The following is a 25,880-nucleotide window of genomic DNA, read 5'->3' on the forward strand; positions in this document are numbered from 1 at the left end:
TGTTTATAAGAAATAATTTTTTAAAGCCAAAATGTACAAAATCTGTGTGATAAATCCATAAAACTGATGAAAAAAATCAAAGAAGAAATAACCATATGGAAAGATATATTGCCAAGATATTAGTTCCTTTCAAATTGATGTATTGATTTAGTGCAAAATCCAAAATCCCAGCAAGTCATTACATGAATGTTGACAAACTCATTTGAAAGTTTGTATTGAGAGGAAAATACAAGAGCTAATACTAGATTTTTTTGTAAAAAAAAAAAGTTGGAATACTGACACAACCTGACTTTAACACCTCCTTTGAAGCTATACTATTAGAGCAATGGTGATACTTATGAAACAGCAAATAGATCATTGAAGTAGGATAGAAAGTGCAGAAATAGACTAGCTTGTATATATAGTCAACTGATCTTTGACAAACTAGAAAAGACTGTTTCAACAAATGCTTTAGGTGTAAAAATATCCACATGCAGAAATATATAGCTCTAAATAGATACAGACATTACATCTTCCACAAAAATTTGCTTAATCTGAATATAAAATTTTAAAAAATGTGAAACTTGTAGAATAATAAGAGAAAAATCTAGATAACCTTAGGTTTGTTGGTTACTTTTTAAGATCATCACCAAAGACACAATCCATAAAAGAAATAATTGATAATCTGGGTTTAATTAAAATTAAAAAAAAGAATTCAGTATTTTTGAAAGATACTATCAGAAAACAGAGAAGACAAACCACAGACTGATAGAAAACATTTGCAAAGAACGTATTTCAATAAGGACTATTATGTAAACTATATAAGAACTCTTAAAATTCAACAATAAGAAAACAGCCTAAAAAATGGGCAAACATCTGAGCAAGTGCCTTAACACAGATACATACAGATGACAAATGAAAAAATGTTTGACATCTTATTAAAGAATTGAAACTTAAACAATAATATACCACTATATCCACTCCAGAATGGTTAAACTTCCAAACATAGACAGCATTAAATACTGACAAGGATGTGGAACTACAGGAAATTTCAATCAGTGTTGGAAATATAAAATGATCCAACCACCTTTGGAATCATGTGGCACTTTCTTAAGAAACTAATCATGCTTTTACACATGACCCAGCAATCGCGCGTTTTGTATTGACCTAAATAAATTCAAAACTTTTATTTGCACAAAAACAGCACACAGGTGTTTATAACAACTTTATTTCTAATTGCAAATCTTGGAAGCAATCAAGATGTCCTTAAGTAGGTAAATAGGTAAACTGTGATACATTTAGACAATAAAATATTATTCAGTGCTCAAAAGAAATGAGCTATCCATGTTCCCAAAAGACAGGTAAGAAATTATTTAGTGAAAAAAAATCCAATCTGAAATTATTCCAGTGATATGACAGTCTGGAACAGGCAAATCTTTGGATAAGTAAAATGATCGTGGTTACCAGGGGAAACACGGAGAGGGGGATGAACTAAGCATGGAGGATGTTTGGCACAATGCAACCATCCTGTAGGATCAGTGTTGAACACATGTCATTATATATTTGTCAAAAAACATAGAAGTTACAGCAACAAGTGTGAAGCTCAGTGTAAATTGTCAAATTTGGGCAGGAGGCTGTGATTGTGCAGAAGGTGTGGAGGAAGTTTGAATTTACTGCCTAGCTTTTCTGTGAACCTAAAATGCTATAAAAAACTAAAACTGTTTGTCTTTCTGGAAACAGTTTGTTTAAGACACTTTGAGACCTAGGTCAGATGCCTGTGTTAACCTCACAGTATGCTGGGGTCAGGCACAGTGCTTTCAACTTTGGACACACTTGATAAACAGGAATCATACATTTCTTCTACACAATGTTATGAATAACTGTCCAGATTATATGTATCATATTTTGTTAGATATTATATTTTATGAAAAACAGAGGGGATTTAAGATGAAGATAGAAGGCTAATGAGGAAGAATATAATTTTTTATTTGATCATTTTTATTTTTTTATATATTTTAATTGTAGATGTACACAGTAACCTTACTTCCTTCCTCCTTCCTTCCTTCCTTCCTTCTTTCTTTCTTTCTTTCTTTCTTTCTCTCTCTCTTTTCTTTTCTTTTCTTTTTCTTTTCTTTTATTTTCTTTTGCTGAGGATCAAACCCAGTGCCTCATAGGTGCTGGTTGAGTGCTTAACCACTGAGCCATAACTGCAGCTAATTATCCCATTCTTTTAAATAAAGGTCTTTCTAGTTCTTAAAAAATGATTTTACTTATTTATAAAGTCATATATACATTTTAATATTACAGGCTTAACTGTCTAGCAAGATTGTGACATGGATTGTTTGTTTTAAAGTTTGGATATGATAAATATATATTTTCTTTTTTTATTTAATTGATTTTCTTTTTTTAAATATATGACAGTGGAATGCATTACAATTCTTATTACACATATAGAGCACAATTTTTCATATCTTTGTATATAAAGTATGTTCATGCCAATGCATGTCTTTATACATGTACTTTTATTTTAAAGTCTTTAAACATCACTCTACTTTGCTGGGATAAACCTACTTGATCCCATTTTTGTGTTTTTAATATGATGACAAATTCATTTGAAAGGAGTTACTTAGGACATCTGTACTTAAATTATGAATGAAAATCAGATTATTTACTTTTTGTGTCATGTGAACATCAAAAATTTTTATGATGACATTGTTATCTTTAAAATAAAGAACACTATTACATTTTCTATATTATAGGAATGAGTTATCAGTGGACTTTTTCCCTAAGAATATTTATAAAAAACTCTATAGGAAAGAAAAATATTTTGTTGTGATTCTGACAAAGCTATTGATATTATACATTAGTTTTGTACTCAATCTGAATTGATTTTAGTAATGTCAATTATTCTACCCAAGTCTTTCATTTAGGCTTTTCTAAGCATTAAGTATATTAGCATTAAGTTAAATATGATACTTTTTTTAAATCTAGAGTTGTTATTTCACTTTATCTTTCGAAAGCTATTATACTTGTGTTTTTTTCTTTTGTTAATTAGATTTGTAAATTAAAAAAAAAATTCATAGTGTCATCAGTTTCCCTTTTTCTTTTGCACTGTAATTCCCCATCTTCTTTTTCTTATTTTATTTTTGTTTGCCTTATTTTTTTGGTGTGTGTGTGTTTTCTAAAATTACATTATGTGTTGATTTGGAAGGATTTGACACTATGAATTTTCCTCTAATTGAAGCTTTGGACACATTCAGAAATTCTAACGCAGTATTTTCAAATTTCCTAAGAATTGCCTATAATTTCAAGCCTTGAGAATGTGTTTTAGTTACCTAGAAAGATATAATTAATTTTTAAGTTACTGAATTCATATTATTAATCCTTGGTTCTATTCCATTATGATCAGAGAACTTACGTACCAGTAACCCTAGCTATTTCTGAATTCCTTTGGGCTTTTAAAACTGATAAATGGAATTTTAGGATTGGTTTACTCTATATGTGTTTGGTAAAATTACTCATCTTATTTTTTTTCAACTTGTTAATAATTCTGAATTTAAAATGGCATCAAAGTGTGGAAAGAAGAAAATATTTTAAATGCACAGTTTATTTTGAAATCTATTGCTTTTTTGTGCCATTTTTTCTATATTTCTTACGATACATTAAGCTTCATTTTCCCGAGGTGGCTTATCTAAACTGACATGTGCTACTCTAAGGTATGATATGTTTATTCAGAGTTACCATCTGGACCTTTGATAGAAGGTCTTGAATTTCTGCTGATGTGACAAATCAGAGCTGGAAGAGCTCTACTTCAAATTGTATTTCTACATGCAAAAACCAAACTATTGACAGATTTGGTCTAAGCCTGGAAAATAGTACCTGGTCAGTTTTGTCCTGTTCTTCTAACTTTCATTTGCGCTATGATGGACAGCATTATCACTAATAATTACCTCTTTGAGTTTTAATAATTATTATTTTCTCTACCAGTTCTTTGTTTAAAGGGTAGGAAACAGTATTTCAGCAAAAGTTAAAAAGAAAACTATTTCATGATTACTGCTTTAATCTCAAAAGAATCTGCATGAATTAGTAGCAGCAACATTTATATTTCAGAATAACACAGAGATTTCCATATAAAGAACACCAGGTAAATCAATGTTAGTTAGCACCTTCAAGCTAAAAATTCTGAGAGTCTGCCTGGTTTCTAGCTTGCTGACCTTCATCCCTGGTTTGCAAAAGCACAGAAGTTTTTCTATTGATTGTCCCCAGAGTAAATATAAACAAATGTATTGATGTCCATCCACACCACATCCATAGAGCACTGTTTTAGTATCTACCAAATGGACGGTAACAAAGCCAGGGTTAGTGTTTTTTTAATGTTTACAGAGTAGACTCAAATTGGAGGAGGAATATGTGTGGAAATGAAAATGAGAATGCCACTCAGAAATCATGCTTCAGTGAAGTAGGCCAAGTTAAATGCTGGTTGTTAATAGCACACAGCTAATTATGCCTCTCTTTCTGTCTTTCACCACGGTGTACTTACACACCCCAAATAAGAAATGGAACTTTTTGACATTTCCTAATATTTTAAAATGATAAACTGAAATTACCCTTTGGAAGCATAATTGTTGGTAATAAAAAGCTGTTACATTTCTCTACTATAAAGATGTGTTGAAAGTGGCAAGCCAACTTTATGCCTTAGCTGTTCTTGTTCATCAGTTAAATTAGAATGCTTTGATATGTTAATTATTTATCATTTTAAATTATGCATCTTCTAAAATCAAAGGAACACAAAACCTATAATTTATTATTCATTTAGCATAAAAACTTGTCTTTATGTGACTGTTTCTTTTCTAGGTACAGAATTTCTGTTTTGATGTAAAATTTATCAACATATGGATTCCAAGTACAAGATGGAAAAGCTTATTTATTAAATAAAAAGCATATTAAGCCTCCACCACTTAATTTCCTGTGCTGTTTTGCAATTTTGTATATCTTAATGATATTTTATATCCATTAAGTATATATAGCCATATATATATTTTTATATAGAGAGTATAAAATATGTGTGTCTGTGTACATAGATGAATTTTAATACAGCTTTATATTCATAATTAATTCTAATGACATGGGACACTAAATATTTGTATTTAATTTTTGTGGCAAAATTCTAAGGCATTCAATATTAAATAAAATTGGATTAAATTTATAGCAAACTGAAGTGAATAGGAGGTTCTCTATAATAAAATAATTAAGTAGCATTTATTTCCTTCTGATAGACAAGATTCCACAATCTTGTTCTAATGGGGAAATATAACAGAAAAGCAATGAATTCCAGACCTCCATGCTCTACAAACAGATTAATAAATGATCTTATCTCTTAAAGAATTGAGAAAGTTACAGTTTTATTGATTGTTGATATGCATTTTAGTGATCAAAGAATAATGTAGTAAACAGTCAAAAAAGTGCCTCCCTAGTTGAAAATCTGTGTATTGAATAGCATTTATCCAAAATTAAAGGAAAAAAATCAGAGGAACATGTTCTCACTTTCTAGGTTTTTCTCAGTTCTGTTTAATGCCATCTTAGAAGTTCGAACTGTCTTTTATCACACAACCCTTCCCTTTGGGATTCTTGGCGACACCAACTGTTGCACTCCATTTATTTCTATGCCCTTCCAAATTAACTTTAGAGCTTTTTAAAAAAGAAGACCCACTCTCCTCAAAAGCTTACTGTTTTGGGTGGCATTCCTAAAGGTAACTCTGCTGAATATATTTTTAAATCCAAAATAGATCAGAGGGTTACAAACATGAATACTTAGGAGGAAAAATGGGCAAAAGAGTGAACATTGTAACCACTTAGGAAATCAGAACAACATGTTTATCCATACCTTGTTTTTCTTAATGTTTTACAGATACTGTGCCCAGAACATAAAGGGACCTCCCTAAAGTAGGGATTGTTTTGTACTGCTTCAGATAACTTGGAATGACTATTTGGGTGAAGCCAAATCTTTCCAGATTTTAACATCCCTTTACTACAAGTTCAATATAACTGGAAGGATATAGTAAGGGTAAACTGCAAGGCAGAATAGGGCATCCAAGTGGGACCCCAAATGATCAGTACCTCTTGGTCTTCATAGGGTGAGTTAGCCCTTGAAAACATGGGCTGTTCTCCTCATAGGCTGCTCTGTTCAATCGAACTCTGTAAAAGCCACAGGATGCCACTTGCACCTTGAGATATGTGAAGGTTGGAGTACACATCATGGATACTCTCTTTGTCATCCTCCCCCTGTCAGATATCTTTTACTAGGGGATGAAAACTGCCATATCATAAGCAGTTTCGTGATTAAGTCTGGATTTTTTTTTTTGGTACCAGGGTTTGAAGCCAGTGATATTCAGCCATTGGGCTATATCCCCATCCCTTCTTATTATTTTATTTTATTTTGAGATAGGGTCTCACTTAGTTGCTTAAGGCCCTGCTAAGTCTAAGTTGCTGAGACTGACCTTGAACTTGCCCTTCTACTGCCTCGGCCTCCTAAGTCACTGGGGTTACAGCATGTGCCAACCTACTCAGCTAGGCTTGTATTTTTGATACATAGTAATTGTGAGATTAATATAAATCTCAGGATACTACAATTTGTTTGACACCCATAGGCAACTAACACTCAAGGCAGAAGAAAATAGCATGCAAGTACACAGGGAGGGGAAGATGCTGGAGCTCACTTAAGTCTATAAATCAACCTGTCATTACATTGGTGTCTTGAATAGGATCATGGGCCTTTATTCAGGTCTTCATTCCCTGAAGGATTTTCTACTACCTGTAGTTCATTCATAAAACATTCTACAAATTATTTTTCCTATGAAATAGTTTCAGTGAATGAATTGGTCAAGTATTAAAAGACCAGTGTCAACCTTTACAAAAATCCTATAGTAGAACAGCAATATTTTATTAAGCACCTATTTGAATCAACTTTACTCTTGGAAGATTTAGATCTTATCTCATATATATTCCTGTAAAAAATATTTTCATGAGAAGGGAGCTTAAGAAAGTTTCCTTTGCCAACATTCTATTTCTCCCATCATTTCTTATTATGAAAGATAATAATCATACCTTATAATCTAGGATGATATTCCCTACAGCATAAATCATTTTAACATTAAACCTTAATATTTATTGCCTGTTCTATCTTGTTGCTGACAGTCCTATTAATGCTTCACTTAGCAAGTCAAAAAGCTATACCTCAGTACTATATAGTACTAGAAAAGATTGAGAAAACTCTTTGTACACAAATCAGCGGAAAGCATAACTTATCTGTTACAACACAGGAAGATTAAACACATGGCCATAAAAATCCCTACAATCACGGTAACTGGAGTCGAGGTTGTCTCTATTGCTTTAATAAATCCTTTAAGTATGCTTTCAATCTCTCAACAATTCCTGACAAAGCTTGTGTGCTGTTGTTGTGAATCTGCCTACCTCGAAAGTCCTGATGGTGAATATTTCATGTGGCTTATCACTTCTCTGTGTCCCTAGTCTGGGAGAAGCTAGTGTACTATCTGCTAGTGCCGCTTAATACCTTATTAGTTGAAGATGGATTTGTACTTTCAGCCTTTAGCCACCTAATTTCCTGTTACAGAAGATAAAAAATTTATTTTTGCAAATGATGAATGAGGTGATTATATTTCACAAATTTTAAGGCCATGGACCATTAACTGAATCACTCTAAGCACTTGTCATTTTACCCATATGTATGCAACTTGAAAAGAGAGGGCTGTGTTGTTGTATTACCTGATGATTGCCATAGATGATCCCTCATAAACGTCATGTGAAAAATTTATTTAAGCATGAATAAAACTAGGAAAAAGTTAACCCTTTCAGGAATAATTTGAGGGATTACTTATATCAGTGTTAGAATAAAAGGAGTTATCACCTTTCTCTTTATTCTTAAGATCTCTTATATAGTAGCAACTAAAACCTAACACAAACCACATTTGGAGAGTATAAATAGATAAGTATTGTTGTTCAATTATACATGTCTTCTCACTGAAAATTTATGTGATCAGGCAAAATATCAACATTGGATTATTAAGAGGAAATGAGCTTATTAGAATCTTTCTATGACTTGGCCTTCCAAGAGAAATAATTTTCCTTTAGTAGTTTGGACATTGACTCTGATTTCTATTTTGGGGATTTAGGCTTGACATTTCTCAGTGACAACTTAAGGCAGACAAGATAAACAAAATAATTCCCCGAGTATTTGGTAAGGCATTCCATATAGCAAAAACCACTAGTGCTAGAAAATTAACTCTACCATTTCTTAATCCCATAGTTTTTCTTCTTAGAGATAAGTACAGCCCACTCTGATATTAGTGGGTCTACAAACCTCTAGCTGATTGCACAATCAGATCTGGAAAAATAAGAAGCTTTTAGTTTCTAAAAGGTTTATTGAGTTCTTGTATTTTTAATCCTGGTCCATCCCCTTTTAATTTCATCCCAGTGGGATACATTTACTTATAACACATGGCTTTTCTCATTCCAACATGACTCACAGAAGTTTTCCTTCCCTGGGAATGGTTGGAGTGCCAGCTTATTCAGCCTTAGTCAGAGCCTCTGTTATTTGGCATCAAATGTAAATTGGAGTCTTGATCTTTAGAATGTGGTTCTTTGCGGCCTTCTCCCATTTCTTCTATTTTCTCTGTATCTCAACAACTTAATGCATTTTATACCTAGGAATTAAGCCTATTTTATTTTTATATGGTGATAGATTCTGATGCTGATAATTCCTACCCAACCATATGCATTCTGTACCAGCAGCTTTTACATTACTTTATGTGAGTTGTTTTGCTGATTATTTGATTCATTAAGTTTTTTCAAAGGTGTGGATTTAGGTTAAAATGAGATCAGGAAAGATTTTTATAGACTCTTTGTCTTTTGCTCAATTTTTAGACTAAGTTACAGATAATCAAGAGTCTTATTGGTTGTTGTTATTTCCATTAATAAAAATAAAATTACAGTTAAGAATCTTAATTTACTTAAAGAATCTCTTGCATATACAGGGATTTCCTCATTTGGTTGTGTGTAATTCCACTGTGGCCGACTAAGGTCACAATGATGGTATTTCCTTAGGGTTGTGCAGATGGTTCAGACCTGGCACAGGAATCTGGGACTTTGCCACTTTTCAGAATGCCATGGCCTCCAGGAGCCATGTCACAAGCAGACAGGCCCTGCTCACGGAGCACATACCAAAATATCATCAGCATTGTATTGACTAGGAACAGAAAGAGCAGTGTAAAGTCTGGTTCTAGAGATGTTCTCAAACAATGAAATGGAGAATCAACACATAAGGAACCAAGCTGGGAGCAGGAGATAGTATCAAGGTGTCCTTCCTGGACTCCTTTTCCTACTCTACCCAAGACGTTCACAGCCTCCAACAAGGTAGTATTTAATGTCACCTCTTTGGGGCCAAATTAGGTTAATATACCAGGTTCCTTCATATGGTCTGTCTATGTTAATATCATATGGGCTTAATTTGGAGACTTCTTTTAAGATTTTGAAAAATGTTCTTTTGTATAGAAAATATTATGACACATATTGTCATATTTTAATATTCTGTCCAAGTTCAGATACCCAGAACTCAGTAAACCATACTTGGGACCTGGGAGGATTAATAAATGAATTCAGCAAAGTGGCAGGATATAAAATCAACACGTATAAATCAAAGGCATTCCTGTATATCAGTGACAAATTCTCTGAAATGGAAATGAGGACAACCACTCCATTCACAATATCCTAAAAAAAAATAAAATACTTGGGAATCAACCTAACAAAAGAGGTGAAAGAATTATACAATGAAAACTACAGAACCCTAAAGAGAGAAATAGAAGAAGATCTTAGAAGATGGAAAAATATACCCTGTTCATGGATAGGCAGAACTAACAACATCAAAATGGCGATATTACCAAAAGTTCTCTATAGGTTTAATGCAATGCCAATCAAAATCACAATGGCATTTCTTATAGAAATAGAGAAAGCAATCATGAAATTCATATGGAAAAATAAAAGACCCAGAATAGCAAAAACAATACTAAGCAGGAAGTGTGAATCAGGTGGTATAGCGATACCAGACTTCAAACTATACTACAGAGCAATAGTAACAAAAACAGCATGGTACTGGTACAAAAACAGGCGGGTGGACCAATGGTACAGAATAGAGAACACAGAAACCAATCCACAAAACTACAACTATATTATATTTGATAAAGGGGCTAAAAGCATGCAATGGAGAAAGGATAGCATCTTCAACAAATGGTGTTGGGAAAACTGGAAATCCATATGCAACAAAATGAAACTAAATCCCTTTCTCTCGCCATGCACAAAAGTTAACTCAAAATGGATCAAGGAGCTTGATATCAAATCAGAGACACGGCATCTGATAGAAGAAAAAGTTGGCTACGATCTACATACTGTGGGGTCGGGGTCCAAAATCCTCAATAGGACACCCATAGCACAAGAGTTAATAACTAGAATCAACAAATGGGACTTACTCAAACTAAAAAGTTTTTTCTCAGCAAAAGAAACAATAAGAGAGGTAAAGAGGGAACAAATCTTTACTTCTCACACTTCAGATAGAGCCCTAATATCCAGAGTATACAAAGAACTCAAAAAATTAGACAACAAGATAACAAATAACCCAATCAACAAATGGGCCAAGGACCTGAATAGACACTTCTCAGAGGAGGACATACAATCAATCAACAAGTACATGAAACAATGCTCACCATCTCTAGCAGTCAGAGAAATGCAAATCAAAACCACCCTAAGATACCATCTCACTCCAGTAAGATTGGCAGCCATTAGGAAGTCAAACAACAACAAGTGCTGGCGAGGATGTGGGGAAAAGGGTACACTTGTTCATTGTTGGTGGGACTGCAAATTGGTGCAGCCAATCTGGAAAGCAGAATGGAGATTTATTGGAAAGCTGGGAACGGAACCATCATTTGACCCAGCTATTCCCCTTCTCGATCTATTCCCTAAAGACCTAAAAAGAGCATGCTACAGGAACACTGCTACATCGATGTTCATAGCAGCACAATTCACAATAGCAAGACTGTGGAACCAACCTAGATGCCCTTCAATAGACGAATGGATAAAAAAAAATGTGGCATTTATACACAATGGAGTATTACTCTGCATTAAAAAATGACAAAATCATAGAATTTGGAGGGAAATGGATGGCATTAGAGCACATTATGCTAAGTGAAGCCAGCCAATCCCCAGAAAACAAATGCCAAATGTCTTCTTAGATATAAGGAGAGTAACTAAGAACAGAGTAGGGATGAAGAGCATGAGAAGAAGATTAACATTAAACAGGGATGAGAGGTGGGAGGGAAAGGGAGGGAGAAGGGAAATTGCATGGAAATGGAAGGAGACCCTCAGGGTTATACAAAATTACATACAAGAGGAAGCGAGGGGAAAGGGAAAAATAATACAAGGGGGAGATATGAACTGCAGTAGAGGGGGTAGAGAGAGAAGAGGGGAGGGGAGAGGAGGGGAGGGGGGATAGTAAAAGATAGGAAAGGCAGCAGAATACAACAGACACTAGTATGGCAATATATAAATCAATGGAAGTGTAATTGATGTGATTCTGTAATCTGTACACGGGGTAAAAATGGGAGTTCATAACCCACTTGAATCAAAGTGTGAAATATGATATATCAAGAGCTATGTAATGTTTTGAACAACCAACAATAAAAAAATAAATAAATAAAATGAAATAAAAATTTTTAAAAAGGGGAAAAAATAAAATATAAAATAGAATGGGAGTACATATCCCACTTGAATCAAAGTGTGAAATATGATATATCAAGAACTATGTAATGTTTTGAACAACCAACAATAAAAATTAATTAAAAAATAAATAAAAAATAAAAAAAATATATAAAATAGAGCAGAAAAAAAAAACTAGCTGGGCATTGAGATACATGCCTATAATCCAAATGGCTCTAGAGGCTGAGGCAGAATATTACAGATTCAAAGCCACTCTCAGCAACAGTGAGGCCCTAAGCAATTCAGTGAGTCCCTATCTCTAAATAAAATACAAAATAGGGCTGGGGATGTGGTTCAGGGGTTGAGTGTCCTTGAGTTCATTTACCAGTACCCCCTCCACAGGAAAAAATTAAAAAAGATTAAAAAACTCAGATGCTCTTTGAATTGCGGAATAGGGTATGCGTCTTCTGCAAATTCAATGAAGAAGTTTTGAAATGGATTTTCAATCCTATCCTAATTGCATAAAATATTGAGATATTTTATAACATTGAAAGAAATACTAAGGAAAAGTACTTCTAACATGTCAGGTTGTCTCAGTTTGTTAATTCCCATTAGTAATGAATAGATTATCGATAGCTTCTTGGCCTTTTGGCTAAGATCAAGTGTAGTATTTGTTCTTATCATTGTAGTAAATTAATTAGAAAGTTAAACTAGGCACATTAGGCTCTTTTATGGGAAAGGTAATGGCAATATAGCACAATTCGATAAAACAGTTTAGAAGCCATTATTGCTTACTTTGCATTGCATTAAGTCCCAAAGAGAATTAAATGAGATCTCATGCACTACACAAAATATTTCAAAGTATCATCCCCCAATTAAGACCTTGCAATAACCGTATGAGTTGAATGGTTAGGACTCATCTGCAAGTATACTAATTTCCCTTGTTTTGTGAGGACTTTGAAACCATATTAGTCTACCTTAAACCTTGTGCACTCAGGTTTAACCAAGATTACTCAGTCCTCCCACAATGGACTTATCTTTTGCTGAGACACCTTGCATGACCTTATCGTCCTATGCTTACTTAATGGATAAGTGGACCGTTGAAGGAGAACATGAAATTTAACAATTTTCTTATACATCCTTGGGAATTTTCTAGGGTTTTAAGACCAGTTACTATGATATTGAGCCCTTCCCCAAAATATCCAGCTACCAGCACTTCAACTCTCAGTGTGAAGAAGGTGAGTTGAAGGAAATTATGTTAAAGCTCATCATTGAGTAAGAAGGAAGAATATATCTTTAATTTTCTGGGGATAATATCTTTGTGAAAACAGTTTCTTAACAAATGACCAGAATATATCAAATAAATGGGAATAAAGTTTAAAACATTCACTGAGGAAATGCTACACTGATGATGATTCTTAGTTTTTAACTACCTTGGCTCTGAATATTCTCTGTTGTGGAAGTTCAATGTGTCAGGCAAGTAAAAGCCAGGATACTATGAATTTAATTTTCCTGAAAAAATTGAGAATCATGTACAGAGTGTCCTCAAGAAACTGCAATTTTCAAGTGGTGAATTGTGCTGCTATAAATATTGATGTGGCTGTGTCCCTTTAGTATGCTGTTTTTAAGTCCTTTCAGTATAGACAGAGGAGAGGGATAGTTGGGTCAAATGGTGGTTCCATTCCCAGTTTTCCAAGGAATATCCATACTGCTTTCCATGTTGGCTGCACCAATTTACAGTCCCACTAGCAATGCATGAGTGTGCTTTTTTCAAATGGTATGCATGGTACACGAAAGCATGCAGGAAAACATCGTTTGGGGTCAAAACTGCTATTGAAAATTCCTTAGGAGGGTTCCAGGTTGCAGACAGACTTAGTGTCTCTCAGCAAGGCTGACACTGGCAGTTTCCTCCCAAAACTAAAACAGATTGCTCTTTCTCTGGTAAGCCCCAGAAGGAATTAACTTGTGTTTAGGGACCATGTGCTATGAAATTCACATCAAACTGGTTTATTGAGTAGTCTCATCTCAGTGGGGGGTGTAAACATGAAGCAATTTGTGTTTCTACAATCACTGCCTTCCACTGCAATCTGTCAAAATGTTCTTATTGACATCTCTGACAGATTTCACAACTTTTCATTCACTCTGGTTATTTAAAATCCACTTCATTATAAGACTTTTTTTGTATCATCTCATTTGAATATCACCTCTGCACATAGACTTGAGCTGAGAGCCATGTCCTGCTGGAGTGTTGGAGGGTGGGGAAAGAGGGAGATGTCTTCTGCTCCAGAAACACTCCTCCTTTCTTTTCAAGACCTCCTTATTTTAATGTGCTTGCAGCCTGAGAAAGGAGAGGGAAAGAGACAAATGTATGATCTGTTTGACTGTAGTATGGTCCACCACTTCTTCCTCTCTTCCCAGTTGCTGATTTGCTCTAATAGTGCATAGGTTAGAAATGTAGAAGGGTCATGGTGGAATTCCATACTTCCCTCAGCTCCAACAGGAGCTCCATACCTTCATAAGGAACCATCTCTCTAGCTTTCTTGCCAGTAGAGCTCTCTGTCCCAGTGCGTAACCATTTTGTGCATAACAATGACTGAGGAACTTTAGTTCTGTTCCTCCTACATGGTCTTCTTGATTCCTGGGAAATACATACCTTGAGTCCTCCAAACAGTATAAACAAACAAACAAACAAATAAATAAAATTCAGCTGCTCAACAGCTCTGCCTCCCCATCTCCCAACACCCCTTTTCCAGTTCTCTTCTTCCTTGCTCTTATAGTCACAGAATTAGCACAGCAAAATGAGTGCTTAAGCAGATGGTGAAGTTGGATACCAAATAATGGCTTTCTGTTCTCAGTTCTCCCCATCTTTATAAATGGCTTTCATTCCAATCCTCCTCAGTTTATTGTGGAGGCTTTAGTGAAAAAGAGCATTGGTAAAGAAACAAAGTAATTAATGGACACATTAGCCATTTGCAATTTATGAACTTTTAAAATTAAATTCTAAGCAAACTATAATATTAAATATATGCATTTGAAACATAATCATGAAATCTGAACACTTGTTTCGTATTTCATGATAGTGAAGAATCTTTATGTTTATTTATTTATTTTTTAAAAGAGGGGCAGTAGTAAAGTCTTCCCTGTGTATTCATAAGGGATTGCTTCTCAGACCCCCTGACATTACCAAAATCTACAGATAGTCAAGTTCTTTATATAAAATGAAAAAAGTAGTATTTGAATATAACTATACATATTCTATTGTATTCATTAATTCCTCTCCACACTACTTAAAATACTTAACACTATGCAAATAGTTGTTACAATGTATTGTTTAGGGTTTAATGACAAGAAAACCTCTACAAGTTTAGTTCAGTCATGGGGCTGGGATTGTGGCTCAGTGGCAGAGTGCTTGCCTTGCACATGTGAGGCACTACATAAAAATAAGTAAATAAGATAAAGGTATTGTGTCCATCTGCAACTAAAAAATTATTTTTAAAAAGTTTAGTACAGACACTTTTTATTTTTTAAATATTTTCCATCCATGATTGGTTGCCATCTTGTATCTCTGAACCTATCAATGTGGAATTCACAGATATGAAGCACTTAATGTATTGTTTACATTTATAAAATTATTCTGTTCTTTAGAAATGGGCTTAAAATATTTATAGGCAAATTGATAAAATGTGTTATATTTACCCCAGAAAATTCAGATTCCAGAAAGGATCAGAGACATTCTTGAAATAAAATTTACCACAAGTTTTTTCAGGTGGGTACTTGGGAGTTTATTATACCATTTCTATTATTACACATGTTTGGAATTTTTTATAATGAAAGTCATCAGTACACTTTTACCATGAAAATTTTGATATTTAAGGAATTTGTCCCATGTAATTTTTTTTGAAGAGTTGAGATGTTCCTACCATTGCATTATTACTAATTCTATACTTTTTGATGTATAGCTTGGGCCTAATTTATCCCAAAAGAAAATCAACAGGTCTCTATCTTTCAAAAAAAAGTTATCTGGATGTAAAGGAATAATGTATATGTAGTCACCTGAACTGTTCTCCATCTTTACCAAAATGATAGGAAACATTCAGAAGTGTAGGTTCAGATGATATCTACAGGAACATCAAGCAAACCAGACTCACTTATCTGGTAATTTTTTGCACCTTTCAAAGACTCCTGGAGACTTCACATGATCATTTTGTTTCTGTAAATGAAGGACAAAATGAGAGATTATACATGAATTCAGAAATCCACACATGCCATTTTCTAAACCACATCATATACTTTTTTAAACTCCTGTTCCTGTATTTTACAAAGAAACTAGAGTTTAATATACAAAGTATATTGAATTTAGTCTAGATTTAGCAAGAGTCCAATAAGATAGGTTTTTAGATTCCTTGAGATATCACTTTTTAATAATGATAAATATTTCTGGTTTAATTAATCATCTTGCTAATTTATTCCAGCCTAATCCTGTATTTCTTAGCAATATTATGGATGCATATCTCAGAAGGATTTAAATAAATTCCAAAGGGAATCACACTTTATATGCAAAATGATTTCAAACTCAATTTCTCTCCATACTCTGTGTCTTAATTTGCTGTTCATAAATCAGTATATTTAGAAAAGACTGGAAACTTGTTTTCAACGAAGAACCTAATAATATAAAATTAATTTTGATTTATACAACCTAAAATTTCATATTGTTTATATGTAAGCATAATTTGTTTTTATTTACACTTCAGTTTTTAAAATTTTTAAAAGGTGTTATTTTTCTGTTAATAACTATACTATGATAAAGAGACTCCTTGGTGAAATATACTTATGAAATAATAAAGATGATATATTCCTCTTAGAAGTCTTAATACATGTTAGCATAATAAAGTTTCTACTAGGTTTTGTAGGAAAGAAATTTCATTTATCTGGTTATTTCTCAAGTTTATTTAATTTTTTAACATTTTTTAAAAAATGGATATTAATTTATTTCAGATCACTAATATTCATAGATCTTAATTTCAAAAATGTTCCTTAAAAAGCTTCTTAATTAAAAGAGCAGAGTTTTAAAATATAAATGCCTCATTTATTTTAATACATTAATATGAATTCAGATTTTATAAAATTTAAACTTGTAGTAAACAATTTTTACACAGTTAAAAAGAATTTGCTATTTACATTTACTATGTTTTATATGTTCTGTTGCCTATAGAGTAGGATAGACAACTATAAATTAAATTATTCACTGTTAACTTTTGGAATCTTTTTGTATGACAGTGAGAGAAGTAATGAGGGAATAGAATATAACAGGGTTGTGAGGATGGAAAAGATGGATTTGAAAATATTTAGGGGCTGGTGTTGTGGCTCAGTGGTGGAGTGCTCAACTAGCACATGCAAGGCACTGGGTTCAATCCTCAGCACCACATAAAAATAAATAAATAAAAGTATTGTGTCAAACTACAACTAAAAAAAATATTAAAAAGTTTTTATTAGACAACTCTATTGGACTTGTGGACTAAACAGTGTGGAAAGGATGCAGAGAGATGACTTGTGATTGTATGTTCATTGGTGGCACTAATGCAAACATGAATGAAGAAGGAGGAGGATGTAGAAATAGGTGGTGACTTTTGTTTGTGACATGGAATAATTGTATCATCTCTGTAAAAATCAGGAACAGAGGTGAAATAGCAATTAAGTATAATATAAAACGTTCAGAAAAAGGAGCAGCTGAGAATATAAAACTTATATATGGAATCAGAATCATTCAGTAAGTCTTTAATAAGAACAACAAATGGAGTATGAAATCACAGCAAATAAAAACAGTGTCAAGTGGTGGTAGACAGGAAAAGGAACTTAAGAGAAGTCAGAAAAGCAATGAAAACATACTAATGTCAATGAGGAAACCCATGTCAGTTCAAGCTTACTAAGCAACTAGAGATGGTGTTATAGACATTTCCTAGATGTGTCAAGTAAGCCCCATGGGAGAAATATGAAACAATTGCTACTGAACTTGGTATTTGAGAGCAGATTAGAAGATTTAATGATTCTATTTTCAAAAACCTGTGGTCAGTGAAGTCAAATTTTAAGAACTGAGGAGAAAACCGGTACTGAGAGTTTGAAATGGGAAAGTGGAGAATGAATGCAAGCAGTTAAGTTTGTTTATAGGCACTGTTTTTAGGAGGCAATGCAGGAGGCCAGAATAATGAGTCCTAAGGGAAAAAGGAGTGGATGGGATTGAAACATTGAAAGGAACTTTTAGAAGACTAGATCAAAGTAGTAGCATGCAACATTTTAGGGTGAATTTTCATGTGAAATAGGGGGCAAATTCTATATTGTAATTGAAAAAGCTGTGGGCTATAAAGAGTAATAAATATTTGGAATTATTGTTGAGGAGAATGGGAAGGGAATACTTTTATTGATTAATTTTTGATTGATTCAAACATTTTGCATTTGGAAAACAAAGTCATCTATTGCAGTATTTTGCCAACTTTTCTCAGGTGCTTTGGAATTTCTTTGCCTTGCTGTTTGTCTTCATTGCCTTCATTTTGCTTTTTATTTCATTTGATTGGTTTGTTTTGTTTTTTCTTACTTGTCTTTGCTGTGATTCTTCATATGTAGCTGGCTACTAGGATAAACATTTAACACATATGTGAGGATAGGGATGTACATGGTGAAGAGTTCTTAGGAGGTAAGGTTTTCATATAACAAATATTTTTAATTATCTTTAAAATAATTTTTTATTATAGCTTTAATATCTTTATTGTCTCTTGCATTTTATTATGTACCCAAACAACTTTTACTTACATGTCCACAAATATATATGTATCACCTGCCTTGAACACAGTCTATTTTTATTTTTATGAGAGTTTAGAAGATATTACATTATAATTTTTCTTTGCTTTTAGAAGACTAGAGCAATTTTGTCTCCCAACAAAACTGTCAAATCATTGAAGACAAATGCTTTTGGAAAAGATAAAGTAAATAATTATCACTTAATAGATTTTAAAAAGTATTAGTTCTACGTTCCTTCCATTTGCTTCATCATATAGGGCTAAACACGATATCTATTACATAATGGTGCTGGTACACTCCATTTGAATTCAGTTGATAAAGTTTTTTTTTTCTTTAGATTTTTGAAAGTTTGCCTCTTAAAATTGCTGTATATTAACCTTTTGCTATTTATCTGCATCCTATAATCTGTCTATCCATCAATTTTTTTCCAAGTTTCTAAATCATCTCTTTTCTTGTCTCTGGCAGTATTTTCTGCCTCATAAATTTGTGTGGGAGGAGAATCTGCCTCTGATGAACTAGGTTGCAAATGCCTATGTTTGCAGTTGTCTTTTATCTAGCCTAGGAAGAAATTTTCAGAAAGAACCTACTGTAATCACATATCATGTAAAAAAATGTATTAAATGATATGAATGCAGAGAATCTATTCTGACAGTTGGGGTAGTAATGATGGTGGCAACCTCTAGGTTCTAGGCACTTCTGTTGCTATGGTCTACCAGCAGTGACTGCTGCCCAGAACAGTCAGAATTTTTAGAGTCCAGACTTCTATTGGATGGGATGTCCTCATGGAATAGGTGTTGGGTATGATTTTTTCTGTGTATTTTTTTTTAATTTTTCTTATGCATTTCAATCTTGTTCTTGAATTTTTTAACTGATGTACAAAAAATGATATGTATTTATGGCACACCTTTTGATGTTCCTATACATTTACATATTATGTAGTGTTCAAATAAATAATAATTTACATTTGAATAATTATAATTTCCTTTTGGTAAAACTATTCAAAATATTTTCTTTTAACCTTTCTGAAAAAGGTACAGTAAATTATCACTATTGATATTTAATTCTTGAATTTACCTTTTAGTTCTATGAGTCATACAGTGTTGTTTATATTTTTAAAAATACATATTTTAACCTGAATTAGAGGTGGATTCTTGGCTCATTTTAAATAACTCTCATTGACAGATCAGAGCCTGCCATCATTTTTAATTTTATATTTTTGTATTTACTGACTACTTCTTCATGAATATTCATAAGGATTCAGGGTATTCTGCATATATAATTTCATATAGCTAAAGAATTTCCATACCATTGATATAGATAGTAGATAAATTGTGTCCTGTGTTCTATAATACAAAGGCTTAATGTGATTGTAAGCACCATTTTTTTTCTCAAAAGTATTTATTACACAGTTTGGTAATACAAATACACCACTAATAAAAAAAAAGTAGGTATTTTAACACAATTCTGTAGAATTCATTAGAACAAATTATAGATCATTTCAACTATCCTAATTAATTTTTGCTTGTGGCATATAGTGTGAAAACACCATGCAGGCATTTGGTATGCTCACTTTGAAAAATGAGGAAATGTAGCCTTATCACCAGGTAACATATCAAGTGTCTAGCTAAATTTAGCTGAGACTTGTCCTTTTATCTAAGTTCCTACTTATCCAAGTTGACTCCCATTAGCCACTGTGCCATAATGGCTTGTGGGAAGACCAAACGGAAAATTGAATTAATGCAAGCCATTTCTCAATCATTTCTCATTCTCATTCTCATAAAATGATTAAAACTGATGTAAGAGGGCTCATTAAAATGGAAAACATTAGGCTCATTAAAAAGCCATTAAACCATCTCACTTCTCTGATTTATTTTATCATAACCTTATTTAGCCATTGTTTAAAAGTCACTGCACCCCAAATTTCTTCTTATTGTTTTGGGAAATATTATCCACACTGGGCACTCAGGCTATGTGGCCATTTTAAGATTGAAATCATCTCATACTACTGTTGCTTAGTTAACAACTAAAGCCAGCATCTAACTACCAGTAATTGGAGATCTGCTAACAGTACTCAATTTGAATGGATTTACCTTCCAATATCTGTTTTAGCTATTTTTAATGCGCACGAATGTTCTTAATCCTATAGCTCTGTATTGTTTAAACTGGAAACTGAATTCTATTACACAGGCAAAGTGAATGGCCATTAGTTATTGTATGATAATAGTGTGATTTTCGTTAAGCAGTAGTCATTTCTTTTGCCATACCAAATAAAAGATCTACCCTGGGAAAATACATCTTTGTGAGAAGTCTCAGCTTGAGCTTTAGCTATGATAAAATTCAGATGCTAACAGCTTTTCTATCTTTCTTTAACAATATTTTATTTAATGTGTTCTTGCAAGAATAGACCCAAATAAAACTGACTTGATTTTAAAAATGACTCAGTACATATTAGAATTCATTCAGAAGAAAAATACATTATAAGTTATACTTTTATTAGGAGCATATCAAAGCAGTTTAACCAATACAAAAGTCCTGAAAGCTCAGTGGCTTAGTCCTAATGCCACTGTAACCTCTGTGCATCTTTTAGCTGTGGTTCTGGAAGGTGGTAGATGTGGTGATACCCTTCCCATATGTCCCTTCAAGGAAGGTTGTGTCTTCTAAAGATTGAAGTACTGTTCTTTTGGTATAATGTGAAATGAATGAATATGCCATATATATTTAAATCTCTTCATCTGCCAGAAAGGTTTATTAAGTGCCAGAATCTTAGCTTCAGTCTGTCTCTGCTTAACCCATTTTCCATTCCTTTTCTTCCCACCCATGTGTAGACTGCAAAGAAACATCCTTTTCACTAAGCTGGATCTCAGCGTCATTGTCACAGAAAACCCAGTCTTTGTGTGGACTCTGTAATCATCAATATTTCTAAGACAGGAAAAGAAAAAAAAACAAAGCATATATACCGTCAAATGTTACAGTCCCAACGTTACATATATGTCATTTCTGCTCTCGGGCCATTGGCTAGATTTAGTAATATGGCAATAGATAAACTGCAAGACAGACTGAAAATGTAAGAGAAATTAAAGAGTTAGTTGACACAGTCTCTAAAATAAAACTCATACTTTCATGTTTTATGTCACAATCATTCTATTGCAGTTTTGACTTCTGTATGGAAAAAATGATAAAAATCAGGGACTTGATTGGTTTCCTATGTAGATTCATAAAGTAATTGGTTGACTTTCTGGCTAAATAGAATCACTATTTGATGTAGTAGCTCCTCCTTATTTGTTATTTGACTTTTTTTTTTGTTATTGGTCCAGAAATATTACATGGAAAATTCCAGAAATAAACATTTCATAAGCTTTAAATTGTATGTTTTTTTCTTAATAGCATGATGAAATCACCTTCCTTTTCTCTCTGTCTTACCTGGGATGTGGATTTTCCCTTTGTCTAATGTATACACACTCTATATGCAAGTCTCTCCTTTATTACTTAGAAGCTATCATGCTTATGAAATCATCTGTTGTGGTACCACAACTGAACAAAAATTAATTTTTGTTCAATTAACCATTATGTAGTAGACAAAGACTACATCACAAACCTAAATCATCTATCTCAGTTTGTCTTATCAGGTGGGCATTATATCATCTCACAACATCACATGAAGAAGGATGCATAGAATACACGAAAATATTTTTAGATAAACCACATAATGTTTGTTACCATATTTTTTATAATTATTCCCTTTTATTACTGATTATTGTTGATTTCTTCCTGTGCATTATTTATAAATTCAACTTTATTATATATATAATATATATATATATATATATTATATATATATATATATTATATATATATATATATTATATATATATATATATATTATATATATATATATATAAATTTTGTTATGTCCTTGAGTCAATTGGGACATTCATCTCATAATATTCCTTTAAGAAATGAAGCAACACTGATATTATAATTTTGGCTTACTGATATTACCCTGTCACTGATATTAATAACAGTAATGTTGATGTTTATGCTTACAATATAAATAGTTCAATTACATGTTCAAATGGATTAAGAAATACTTGGTACTATATGAAATTTCAGGCATCTACTCAGTGCCTTGAACATTTCCTCTACAGATAAAGGAGCTCTGTTTTGAGTATCATAACCAATTCATAAATCAAATCTTGTGTTTATGGCACAGAATAATCGATATAGTTATAATTACCATAATAAAAAGGAAATAAAAATATAAATATTATAGCAAGTAATTTTATGGTGAGATAAGTCATAATTGCACTATTATTTTCTGTATTTTATAAAAAATAATTAGAAACCTCAAGAAATTAGAAATTTTGCCCAAGATTACCAACTACTAAGAATAGCCTGGGCTTCAATTTATATACATCTGGCTACAAAGCTTTTGCTTTTAACTATGGCACCAGACTGCTTAGAATAGTCATCCCATGAATGTTGTTCTCCCATCTGTTTTTCCTCTTTAGTTTATTACCATTTTTTAATAAAAGAAAAGAGAACTCAAATCGATCAACTGACATATAGTGCTTTTAATAAACACACATATACCAACATGCATATATACAGAATATTTGGTTTTCATTGATGTTCAAAGAGAATTTTACTTTTTGAAATAGATGTTCTGCCCAGATAAAATCATCATGTAGCTGAATGCCAATGAGCACTGTATATCTATCTTCATATTTAAACTCAAATTAATGGACAAAGACTTAACCTAATGTATATTAGTCTAGAATTTTTTTTCTTTACAAAGTAAAGAGCTTTCCACTTTCCCCTATTCTAATATATTCGTACCTAGTCTCCTACTCATTAGTTTTTTAATTTTATGTCCTTGAGTCAATTGGGATATTCATCTCATAATATTCCTTTAATAAATGAAGCAACACTGATATTATAATTTTGGCTTACTGATATTATCTTGTCCATGATATTAATAACACTAATATTGATGTTTATATTTACAATATAAGTAGTTTAGTTACATGTTTAAATGGATTAAAAAATGCTTCTTAATTTGAGGGATTAAAGAATGGGGTGAAAGCTTGAAAGGAAGTGTATGCTTTGGGTTGAATATCATTTAGAAGTCCTTAAACACTGTAAGTGGATCCACCTCAAGGATGAAACAGGTCAACTAAGCTCAGAAGAGGTTCATAAAAATCAAACACCTGATCTTTACATTTTAATGAGACTATTTTAGAACAATGGGATGGAGACGTATATTCCAATTGTTCTCGTCAGTGTAATTTTGTTGTATAAATATACATGGAAATGCTGAATGTAATCAAAAGTTAGCCTGAGGAACCGAGTATAACACAAGAGAAGTCAACTGGGTGATTTTAATGGTTCACATCCATCTAATGTACTTCATAAATCCAGCTCTCCTGATAATACAGTAGCCATGCTAGTTCTTAGTTGGCCATTCTCAGAACTGGGATGAACAAACTGTTGATGCTGAATGCTCTGAAATTCCATTTCTAGAATCCTGCTGCTTTCCAATCACACACATTGACTACAGATCCCCATGTATCCAGACAATCAGTTTCTCCTGGGGATCTTAAAATTAACCAATCTAATATTTTGTAAAAGGAAATGCCTTCCCCTCAAAGTTTCAATGGCAAATTCTGCTCTGAACCATTCAAATGTAGGGGGTTATTGTTAAATGAATATTACATATAACTAGTATAGACACTGAAGCCAATATATCTTGCAAGCACTAGAGCAAGGATTTTAACTTACCCTTTATGAATACTGAAAGTAATCACGTAACAATTTTGCTGCACAAAATCTCCATTTACCTTATAACCTAAAAAAAGGCAAATATATTTCCTGAGTTTTAAATTAACATATGACCTTTTTATAAAAAATAACATTTTAAAAGAATAGTCTTAGACTTACAGAAAATTTATGGTAATGGTAAAGAAGTTCTCATACATTCTTCAACAAAATCCTCCAATTATAATATTTTATTTTAATGTGCTTCATTAGTTGTAATTAATGACCTAGTATCAATATATACTATCTAAAGTCCATAATTTATTTAGATTTTCTTATTTTTTGCCTACTGTTCTCTTCCTTTTCTGGGAGCCTGTACAGGTTGCCCTATTATCTCTCTACATTTCTCTTGACTGTGACATTTTCTCAGACCTTTTTGTTTTTGATCAACTTGATGGTTTTGAGTATTGATCATGTATTTTGTAAATTGTTCCTTTATTGAGATTTTTCTGACTTTTTTCATTATTATATTGGCATTATAAGTTTTGGCTTGTGTACTATAAAGCATCACTTTCATCCCTTGACTTTAAGATTTCATGTCATCAATGTGACTTATAAGTGTTGGTGTTGACCTTAATCATCTTGAAAACCTTGTCAGGTTTCTTTACCATAACACTACTGTTTTCGTTTTTTTTCATATTGTAGTCTTTCAAAAGAAGTTACTATGAACATCCAGCATTTAACATGTGCTCCACTTCTTGGCCAGACAGTACCTTTACCAAATATTTGCAATCATGATGCATGGTTGATATTCTTCTGTAAAATAATAATAATTAATTATAATAATAATAATGTCAGTATGAATTTATTGCTACTATGTCATCCTTTGAGTTATAATTTTCTGCATAAATTAACCCATCTTTGGCCATTGAGAGTTTTTATTTGGCTCCTGTATCTGATGACATACTCTCATATAGGTTTTCTTTCTTCTTCCTTTTGGTATTTTCCACACAAGGACTATCGTTTATATTTTCTCCTGCCTCGTAAAATCAACCATTTCTTTCAGGACTCCTTGTTGCTTTTATTGATGATGGTATTAGAAATCAAAATTTGGACTCAGGCAATGCTTGTAGCTAGTGGAACGTCATTAAATCTTTGCATGCTTAGTGAATGGGCAGAAAAGTATAAGTGTACATATTAACCTCTGTATGTGTGTGCTTGTGTGTGTGTGTGTGTGTTGTGTGTGTGTGTGTATCTGTATATCTGTAAATATTTCTACTTGGAACCAACTTTATATTAAGCCAAGTATGAGTTCCTAATGACAGTTCCAATTGTAATCTGTTACCATGTGACTCTTTCAGCCTCTTCTCTTATCTCTAATCTTCAACTGCATGGAAGAACCTTGCTTCTACCACCTGCATCTGTTTACTTAATTGTTCCTTTAGTATTACTTTCTAGAATATCAGAATTGCAAAGCCCTAGCCCACTAGAAACATATTATCAACTAGAGAGAAATATTCATCCAATTATTTTGCACTTAATTATACAAGTTCCATTAATACCACGTTACTTAAGTCACCAAACTTACCCAGCCT

At 32.8% G+C, this 25,880-nt stretch overlaps 1 pseudogene; it reads left to right on the forward strand.

Moving 5' to 3' along the window:
- The first annotated feature begins 12,371 nt into the window (after positions 1-12,371).
- Positions 12,372-12,573, forward strand: LOC143641235 (U2 spliceosomal RNA; annotated as a pseudogene).
- The last annotated feature ends 13,307 nt before the right edge of the window (positions 12,574-25,880 follow it).

Source organism: Callospermophilus lateralis, unplaced genomic scaffold (assembly GCF_048772815.1).
Source record: "Callospermophilus lateralis isolate mCalLat2 unplaced genomic scaffold, mCalLat2.hap1 Scaffold_91, whole genome shotgun sequence".
NCBI lineage: Eukaryota > Metazoa > Chordata > Mammalia > Rodentia > Sciuridae > Callospermophilus > Callospermophilus lateralis.